Genomic DNA, 10,000 nt, shown 5'->3' with positions numbered 1-10,000 from the left:
TGGAGTCAATAAAGAATCCCAAATTGTAGACTGTTAGTGACTAATAGGGGAGCCGCCATAAGTAGGGAATCCCCCCTATTAGGTAGAAGCCCCCAGTTGGTAAGAAATTCCCCCTTTGAGCTAGGAGCCCCCAGTAGGTAAGGAATCCCCCCTATTAGGTAGGGAATGCCCCATATTAGGTAGAAGCCCCTAGTAGGTAGGGAATCTCCCGTTTATGGTACAAGCCCCCAGTAGGTAGAGAATGCCCCATATTAGGAAGAAGCCCCTAGTAGGTAGGAAATCTCCCCTTTAAGGTAGAAGCTCCCAGTAGGTAAGGAATCTCCACTTTTAGGTAGAAGCCCCCAGAAGGTAGAGAATGCGCCATATTAGGTAGAAGCCCCTAGTAGGTAGGGAATCCCCTTTTGGGTAGAAGCCCCAGTAGGTAGGGAATCCCCCTATTAGGTAGAAGGCTCCAGTAGGTAAGGAATCTCCACTTTTAGGTAGAAGCCCCCTGTAGGTAAGGAATCTCCACTTTGAGGTAGAAGCCCCCTGTAGGTAAGGAATGCCCCTTTTTGGGTAGAAGCCCCCCAAGAGGTAGAAGCCCCCAGAAGGTAGAGATTGCCCCCTATTAGGTAGAAGCCCCAGTAGGTAAGGAATCCCCCCTTTTAGGTAAGAGCCCCCAGTAGGTAAGGAATCCCCCCTTTTAGGTAAGAGCCCCCAGTAGGTTGGGAATCCCCCCTTTTAGGTAAGAGCCCCCAGTAGGTAAGGAATCCCCCCTTTTAGGTAAGAGCCACCAGTAGGTAGGGAATCCCCCCTTTTAGGTAAGAGCCACCATTAGGTTGGGAATGCTCCCTTTTAGGTAAGAGCCCCCAGTAGGTTGGGAATCCCCCCTTTTAGGTAAGAGCCACCAGTAGGTAAGGAATCCCCCCTTTTAGGTAAGAGCAACCAGTAGGTAGGGAATCCCCCCTTTTAGGTAAGAGCCACCATTAGGTTGGGAATGCTCCCTTTTAGGTAAGAGCCCCCAGTAGGTAAGGATATCCCCTTTTAGGTAAGAGCCACCAGTAGGTAGGGAATCCCCCCCCCCCCTTTTAGATAGAAGCCCCAGGAATAGTAAAAAAAAAAAAAAAAGCATTGCCCCTTTTGTTCATGGCCTGTCTCAGGTATTGCATCTCTTCCCTATTCCCCTGTAAGGTTATGAGATTAGGGAAGCCCCCATTCAAACTTTGGTAGCCCTTAGTTTTTGGATGAGACAACCCCTAGAAGGGGATCTTTTAGTTCAGGACCCTAATCTCATTGCCAAGGGTGGAGACTTGATACAAAGAACATCTGTCACTCACTCTCTGGAGGACCTCGCTGTCTTGCATTATACACACAACCATTAATATCAATGTATACAGTGTAATACCCTTATTATCCTGAGGTGGCACCGCAGGGAATCTGAACACTTACTGCTACTTACTAACAATCCCCTTGGATTGCTGCTAATCAAATTTTTTTTTATCCACTTAGAACAGTGTTTCCCAAGCAGCCAGCCTCCAGCTGTTGAAAAACTACAACCCCTAGCTTCACGCTAGAACAGTGTTTCCCAAGCAGTGTGCCTCCAGCTGTTGAAAAACTACAACCCCTAGCTTCACGTTAGGACAGTGTTTCCAAACCAGGGTGCCTCCAGCTGTTGAAAAACTACAACTCCCAGCATGCCCGGACAGCCTTTGGCTGTCCGGGCATACTGGGAGTTGTAGTTTTGCAACAGCTGGAGGCTTCCTGGTTGGGAAACACTGTCCTAGAACCATCTTGGGCTTCCGGCTAGACCTACGACAAAGTCAAACTGAAGAATCATAAGCAGTGTTTCCCAACCTGTGCACCTCCAGCTGTTGCAAAACGCAACTCCCAGCATGCCAACGGCTGTCCGGGCATGCTGGGAGTTGTAGTTTTGCAACAACTGGAGGCAAACTGGTTGTGAAAACATTGATTCAGGACTAAGATTTTTTTTTTTTTTTTTTGCAAAATGCAATTCATATACTACAGAGCTGCAGCATATGGGCAAATCCCTGTCCGCAGCGTCTGTGATACAGGAACAGCAGAGGGATACGGGGCGGCGGACACAGAGAGCGAGCGAGACGGACAAAGGAGCAAATCAACTGGAACCCCCTGGAGACTAAGTGTTAGAAATTAAAACAAATGGCAGAAGGAAGGCGAACAGGAATAAAATACATTTTCCTACCCAGTACACACGGTCAGAGGAGCCCCGCCGTACTGGCGCACATTAACCCGCTGACGCTCTAGGGGGCGCTGCAAGGAAATGGCTCTGTGTGTGGCACTAGCCACTGCTTATACTACAACTCCCACAATCCACATCTTAGATCAGTGTTTCACAACCAGGGTGCCTCCAGTTGTTGCAAAACTACATATCCCAGCATGCCCAGACAGTCTGGCCATGCTGGGCATAGTAGTTCTACAACCGCTTAAAGGGGTACTCTGGTGGAAATTATTATTATTATTATTATTTTTTTTTTTTTATCAACTGGTGTCAGAAAGTTAAACAGATTTGTAAATTACTTCTATTAAAAAATCTTAATCCTTCCAGTGCTTATTAGCTGCTGAATACTACAGAGGAAATACTTTTCTTTTTGGAACACAAAGTTCTCTGCTGACATCATGAGCACAGTGCTCTCTGCTGACACCTCTGTCCCTTTTAGGAACTGTCCAGAGTAGGAGAAAATCCCCATAGCAAACATTTGCTGCTCTGGACAGTTCCTAAAATGGACAGCCGTTGGCTGTCCGGGCATGCTGGGGGTTGAAGTTCTGCAACAGCTAGAGACACACTGATTGGGAAACACTGTGAGCTTATATTTAGGAGGCAGCACTGTGTACATGATACAGTAGTAAGAACACAAGGGACAGCTGCCCAGAATTCATGCGGGGTAAGGAACGAGAGAGGAGCCTTGATTTACCTTTCAGACATGGCATAGGTCCTCTGAAGGAGGCAGACAGGTTCACAGAGTACTCAGTACTCAGGCCAGGTTCTCTCCCAATTTTTCTTGCAGACAGCAGTAGCTAATCCCTGCCCACACTTTCTGCGTTCCATTCCTGGTCTTTCTGTTACTAGAGACAAATTGAGCCTAACAGGCTGCAATGGACAGCCGATTGCAGAGAAGTGAGACACCTAGTGGCCAAGAATTTAGGGCACGAATGTTCAATCAACCAACAGCTATCTCTCCTGATCACCACATTAACATGAATGGTCGTCTTAGCCAACTGGGCATGTTTTCTCAAGGGAGGGAGGAGGGGAGATAACATAAGCAGTTGATAATCAACATGTACAATCCTCTCTCCCCCCCCCCCCCCCCCCACCTCATCTGCCCCACTAGAGTTGGGAAGCCCCCATACACATTAGATGATTGGCCAATTCCAGTAAAATCTCTGGGTTCGGTCAACAGGACTAATATGTATGAAAGCCTTTAGGTTATGTTCATTTAAGCAACAAGTATTGGATAGCTGTCAGAGTATAGCAAATTGTGCCATCCCTGGAGCTGATGTTGGTTGCCAAATGTATACAATCGACTTACTTTCTCAGCCAAGGAGGCGTAGCCGAGCTGCTCAAGTGCCAGAGCCTGACATGCCTCTTTACTTACCTTCACCTTGAAGCAAAGGACCCTGTGTGTAAGTGGAGCTGGGAAGAGGGGGAGAGCGAGGAGCTGTACCAGGATGTGGCACTAGAGCAGCTCTCCCCCGCCTCCTAGACACTTGACTGAGAAATCTGTAAATTCATGTATTTCCTCGATACTTGGCATGGGATAAATCATAAATACAATAATTCAGTACATACTTTATAGTCCTATACTAAAAAGATCGATTTGGTTGCCGGACCATTAAAGGAAAATGGTCATCTCGTTCACCCACACCAAACCAAACACACTGGGTTATAGTGCGGGTGAACAGGAGACAGACTCTGACCTAACATAAGTACCTGCATCCCAGAGCGGTGACCCTCTGAAGGTTCGCTCCTTTCTATGGCGACTTCCGCCCTGGAGGCAGGCCCGACGGGTGAATTTGAATATTCATGGGCGCTGGCCACGTGAGGGCTAATGGGCAATATATATATATATACTCCAAAGATATTTTCAAGCAGCACAACCCAGTGGCGCGGAGGTGCAGTAGGTGCCGTCGGCACAGTCCAGGGCATGATCTGTTAGCCAGACACACGCAGAAAGATTCCGCAGCACTCCAGGTGAAAATTCAAAAGGTGACTTTATTTTCCCATGAGGTAGTGATATGACGTTTCACCGGTCTCATACCGGCTTTTTCAAGCACGGTTGAAAAAGCTGGTGTGAGACCGGTGAAACTTCATATCACTACCTCATGGGAAAATAAAGTCACCTTCTGAATTTTCACCTGGAGTGCTGCGGAATCTTTCTGTATGTTTGTGTGTGTGTGTATATATGTGTGTGTGTGTGTGTGTGTGTGTATATTATATATATATATATATATATATATCTCAACTTATAAAAAAAAAAATTCTCAAAGGAACAGGAACTGGAATGTCTTTGTTCTTCCGGTTTCCTTAAAAATACACAGAATATCAGAAACATATGCGGAATATTGTAAGCGATTATCGATAATGTAATTCATATGGCCATTATTAAACTATATTTCTTTACTTTGAGGAATGTTTTTGATAGATTTATTAATGTAATATAAAATTATATATATATATATATATACACATATATACACACACACACGCGTTTGTGTGTATTATCTATATATTTACTTTTTTATTTTTTTCATTATTTTCTTGTCATTAACAATTGTATAATACTAACATCAGCATATCACTGTAACTTTTCGATACTGTGTTGATAACGGCCTCGCGGCCAAATCGCTCTTCTTGTTATATCTATGAAGAATTTACTAAATTATTGGATGATTGCAGAAATCGCTTCTCGGCCTTTTGGCTAAGATCAAGTGTAGTATCTGTTCTTATCAGTTTTCATGCTGGTGGGGATGGGTGCTGCATGGAGGATGCAGGTGTACCAGGGCTGTCCGGGGCTGGTTCTGAGGAATCAGCTGGACGGCTGCCCCGATGTGACCTGTTCCCTCCGGGTCTCGCCATGAGGCTGAGAGGGTCTAGAGCCGAGGTACTTTTGTGCCTCGGGGAGTGGTGACCCCGAGGTGCCGAAACTCACTGGGAGTATGGGCTCACTGAGTTGAAGCACGGGCACCATAATCTCTTCACCTTGTGGCACTCACCTCTTGATTCCCGGCCTTCTGGCTAGGATCAGAGAAATTTTTATAGATCCGGCCGGATGTCCGGGCAGTATATCTGCACACATTCACTTATTTATTTATTTTTGTCTCACTGTGTCACTTTTTGCGTGTTGTGTGTTCACAGGATTTGTCAGGATGCGGTAGCCCTTCTGGGTGTCCCTCCTGGCGGTCTAGGGGAGGTGCGTGTGGCCATTAGGTTCCGCACCTCCCTGCAAACACCCCGGGTACTCCTGCTTTGGCAGGGTACCTACCGTTATCGGCTCTGCGGGCAGATACCTTGGCTAACGCCAAGGGGGATGCCGGGAGCATTTGTGGTCCCCTAGTAGCTTCGGCGAAAAGGGACATCGAACCTGGAACCTCGCAGGTACCTTTTGGTCCGGAGGCGAAGGGTAAGGTTTGTTGGGGGGCCTCTCTCCTATCGGAGAAGGGCTTGCGATAGACCGCATCCTTTGTGCAGGTTTTTTTAGTGTAACACGTTTGCACTTTTTCTTGCACTCTGGGTGAATCGAGAGCACGTTCCTCGGCTTTAGATTAAAAAAAAAAAAAATTGCAGAAATACGCGATTCTACAGAGCCGCTTTGATGCCTATTTTCTTTAGATGAATAATCTTCCTGTGCATAAATAAACTTTGAAAATTCGATTTGGAGTACAATTACCTATCTGATAGTATTTTTGACATTATCAGCCTTAAGGGGGAACTCCAAGGAAAAGAAAATGTTTTCAAATCAACTGGTGCCAGAAAGCTGAACATATTTGTAAATTACTTCTATAAAAAAATCTTAATCCTTCTTATTATTACTTATCAGCTGCTGTATGCTCCAGAGGAAGTTGTGTAGTTCTTTCCAGTCTGACCACAGTGCTCTCTGCCGACACCTCTGTCCATGTCAGGAACTGTCCAGAGCAGGAGAGATTTGCTATGGGGATTTTCTCCTGCTTTGGGCAGAGGTGGCAGCAGAGAGCACTGTGGTCAGACTGGAAAGAACTACACAACTTCCTCTGTAGTATACAGCAGCTGATAAGTACTGGAAGGATTAACGTTTTTTAATAGACGTAATTTACACATATGTATAACCTTATGAAACCAGTTGATTTGAAATTTTTTTTTTTCCCCCCAAGTAATCCTTTAATAAGCACCGATCCGGTTTTGTGCACAGATACGAATTACCTAAAACTAAAGTGACTGAATTTCATGTAAATAGTCTCCAATGTTGCATCAGGACAGGTTATAGAAGGTGACAGGTGTGCAAGACGTCCATGTGATTATTAAGGAGTCAAATCCTCCGCAATGAGGCTGATGTAATAGACTGCAACATGACACGACACATTGCGACAGCCCCGTCGCGCTCTGCCCTGTTCACACACTGCACATGTGGCCCGGCTGCCCGCCCTGCCCATGCACCGGAGATGCTGCAATCTTTCCTACACTGTAATCCCCTCTGGCACTAGGGTGGCACCTCCCTGTTAGATAGATATGTGCAACACGCGGCACGTGAATCATCACTTCCCAGCCGGTCGAGAGTTTTGCAATACGAAACAAAATTAGATTTTATAGAATTAGAGACCGAATCCCATTGGGATCAATGATATTCTGTTGCGTGCTGAATCCGCGCAAAACCACACTGCTCAAAAAAATAAAAGGGAACTCTTCAACAACACAATGTGACTCCAAGTCAATGACACTTCTGTGAAATCCCACTGTCCACTCAGGAAGAACACTGATTGACAATCAATTTCACATGGAACAGACAACAGGTGGAAATTATAGGCAATTAGCAAGACACCTCCAATAAACGAGTGGTTCTGCAGGTGGTGACTACAGACCACTTCTCAGTTCCTATGCTTCCTGGCTGATGTTTTGGTCACTTTTGAAGGCTGGAGGTGCTTTCACTCTAGTGGAAGCAAGAGACGGAGTCTACAACCCACACAAGTGGCTCAGGTAGTGCAGCTCATCCAGGATGGCACATCAATGCGAGCTGTGGCAAGAAGGTTTGCTGTGTCTGTCAGCGTAGTGTCCAGAGCATAGAGGCGCTACCAGGAGACAGGCCAGTACATCAGGAGACGTGGAGGAGGCCGTAGGAGGGCAACAACCCAGCAGCAGGACCGCTACCTCTGCCTTTGTGCAAGGAGGAGCAGGAAGAGCACTGCCAGAGCCCTGCAAAATGACCTCCAGTAGGCCACAACAATGTGCATGTGTCCACTCAGAAACAGACTCCATGAGGGTGGTATGAGGGCCCGACATCCACAGGTGGGGGTTGTGCTTAAAGCCCAACACTGTGCAGGACATTTGGCATTTGCCAGAGAACACCAAGATTGGCAACTTCGTCACTGGCGCCCTGTGCTCTTCACAGATGAAAGCAGTGTCACACTGAGCACATATGACAGAGTCTGGAGATGCCGTGGAGAACGTTCTGCTGCCTGCAACATCCTCCATAATGACTGGTTTGGCGGTGGGTCAGTAATAGTGTGGAGGAGATGAGCTCCTCAGACCCCTTGTGAGACCATATGCTGGTGCGGTTGGCCCTGGGTTCCTACTAATGCAAGACAATGCTAGACCACATGTGGCTGGAGTGTGTCAGCAGATCCAGCAAGAGGAAGGCATTGATGCTATGAACTGGCCGCCCGTTCCCCAGACCTGAATCCGATTGATCACATCTGGGACGTCTCGCTCCATCCACCACAGACTGTCCAGGAGTTGGCGGATGCTTTAGTCCAGGTCTGGGAGGACATCCCTCAGGAGACCATTCTCCACCTCATCAGGAGCATGCCCAGGCATTGTAGGGAGGTCATACGGGCACGCGGAGGCCACACACTACTGGGCCTCATTGTGACTTGTATTAAGGACATTACATAAAGTAGGATCAGCCTGTAGTGGGGTTTTCCACTGTGATTTTGAGTGTGACTCCATATCCAGACCTCCATGGGTTGATACATTTGATTTCCATTGATAATTTTTGTGTGATTTTGTTGTCAGCGAATTCAACTATGTAAAGACGAAAGTTTTTCATTCGATTAGTTCATTCATTCAGATCTAGGATGTGTTATCTTTTTTTCTGAGCAGTGTTGCTATCTATCTATCTACAGTATCTGCAACCAGTCAAAGCTCGGCCCGTAGCAACCAGTCACAGCTCGGCCCGTAGCAACCAGTCACAGCTCGACCCCTATCAACCAGTGTGATAGGTTGCTATGGGAAACAAAGCTGGGCCGAGTTGTGATAGGTTGCTATGGGAAACAAAGCTGGGTCGAGTTGTGACTGGTTACCCCAAGCCTGACCTGTGACTGGTTACCCCAAGCCTGACCTGTGACTGGTTACCCCAAGCCTGACCTGTGACTGGTTACCCCAAGCCTGACCTGTGACTGGTTACCCCAAGCCTGACCTGTGACTGGTTACCCCAAGCCTGACCTGTGACTGGTTACCCCAAGCCTGACCTGTGACTGGTTACCCCAAGCCTGACCTGTGACTGGTTACCCCAAGCCTGACCTGTGACTGGTTACCCCAAGCCTGACCTGTGACTGGTTACCCCAAGCCTGACCTGTGACTGGTTACCCCAAGCCTGACCTGTGACTGGTTACCCCAAGCCTGACCTGTGACTGGTTACCCCAAGCCTGACCTGTGACTGGTTACCCCAAGCCTGACCTGTGACTGGTTACCCCAAGCCTGACCTGTGACTGGTTACCCCAAGCCTGACCTGTGACTGGTTACCCCAAGCCTGACCTGTGGCTGGTTACTCCAAGCCTGACCTGTGGCTGGTTACTCCAAGCCTGACCTGTGGCTGGTTACCATAAGCCTGACCTGTGACTGGTTACCATAAGCCTGACCTGTGACTGGTTACCATAAGCCTGACCTGTGACTGGTTACCATAAGCCTGACCTGTGACTGGTTACCATAAGCCTGACCTGTGACTGGTTACCATAAGCCTGACCTGTGACTGGTTACCATAAGCCTGACCTGTGACTGGTTACCATAAGCCTGACCTGTGACTGGTTACTATAAGCCTGACCTGTGACTGGTTACTATAAGCCTGACCTGTGACTGGTTACCATAAGCCTGACCTGTGACTGGTTACTATAAGCCTGACCTGTGACTGGTTACTATAAGCCTGACCTGTGACTGGTTACTATAAGCCTGACCTGTGACTGGTTACTATAAGCCTGACCTGTGACTGGTTACTATAAGCCTGACCTGTGACTGGTTACTATAAGCCTGAGCTGTGACTGGTTTCTATGGGCAACAAAAACAATCTTACTACAAGAAAGCCCCATAAATCTTGCCCAGAGTTCATCCATATTTTGCTTTTAGTAAAGTATGGAATCGAAAAAGCCTCAGGCTGGGTTCACACTGGGTTTGTGCTTATGTGTAATGTATATACATTTTATACACGAAAAAGATGCTAAAATGGATTCTGCTGTACAATATACAGCAGACTCTGCTCCCATTAACTTACATTATATAAAATAAAATAAAAATACCCATTACAACATTTACTTTTTCCTGGATGCGATAATGCAGACTACTATGCTATTTTATACAGCAAACATAAAAAAAGAAGCATAAAAATAAAATGAATAAAAAACATAAAAGCATAAATACAAGATGCAGTGGGACCCTGGCCTTAGGTGAAATCTGTGGTCCTTAAGATGTTGGGGGACCCTCACTCATCAGGAGGCGGGTCCAGGGTCACACGCAGAGTGATTTACTTTCCCATGTTCAGATACAACGTTTCGACGGCATCGCGCGTATCTGAACATGGGAGAT

At 46.9% G+C, this 10,000-nt stretch overlaps 1 protein-coding gene and 1 pseudogene across 1 annotated transcript in view; one reads left to right on the top strand and one right to left on the bottom strand.

Moving 5' to 3' along the window:
* The window catches only part of PDHX (pyruvate dehydrogenase complex component X), a gene marked incomplete in the record, with an annotated part of 91,583 nt that overhangs the window by 24,078 nt on the left and 57,505 nt on the right, over positions 1-10,000 (bottom strand).
* LOC130277846 (U2 spliceosomal RNA) lies at positions 4,915-5,074 on the top strand (annotated as a pseudogene).

Source organism: Hyla sarda, chromosome 6 (assembly GCF_029499605.1).
Source record: "Hyla sarda isolate aHylSar1 chromosome 6, aHylSar1.hap1, whole genome shotgun sequence".
In the NCBI taxonomy this organism is placed as follows: domain Eukaryota; kingdom Metazoa; phylum Chordata; class Amphibia; order Anura; family Hylidae; genus Hyla; species Hyla sarda.
Note: the sequence above shows the minus strand (reverse complement) of the source record. Positions and strands in the feature narration are given on the sequence as shown.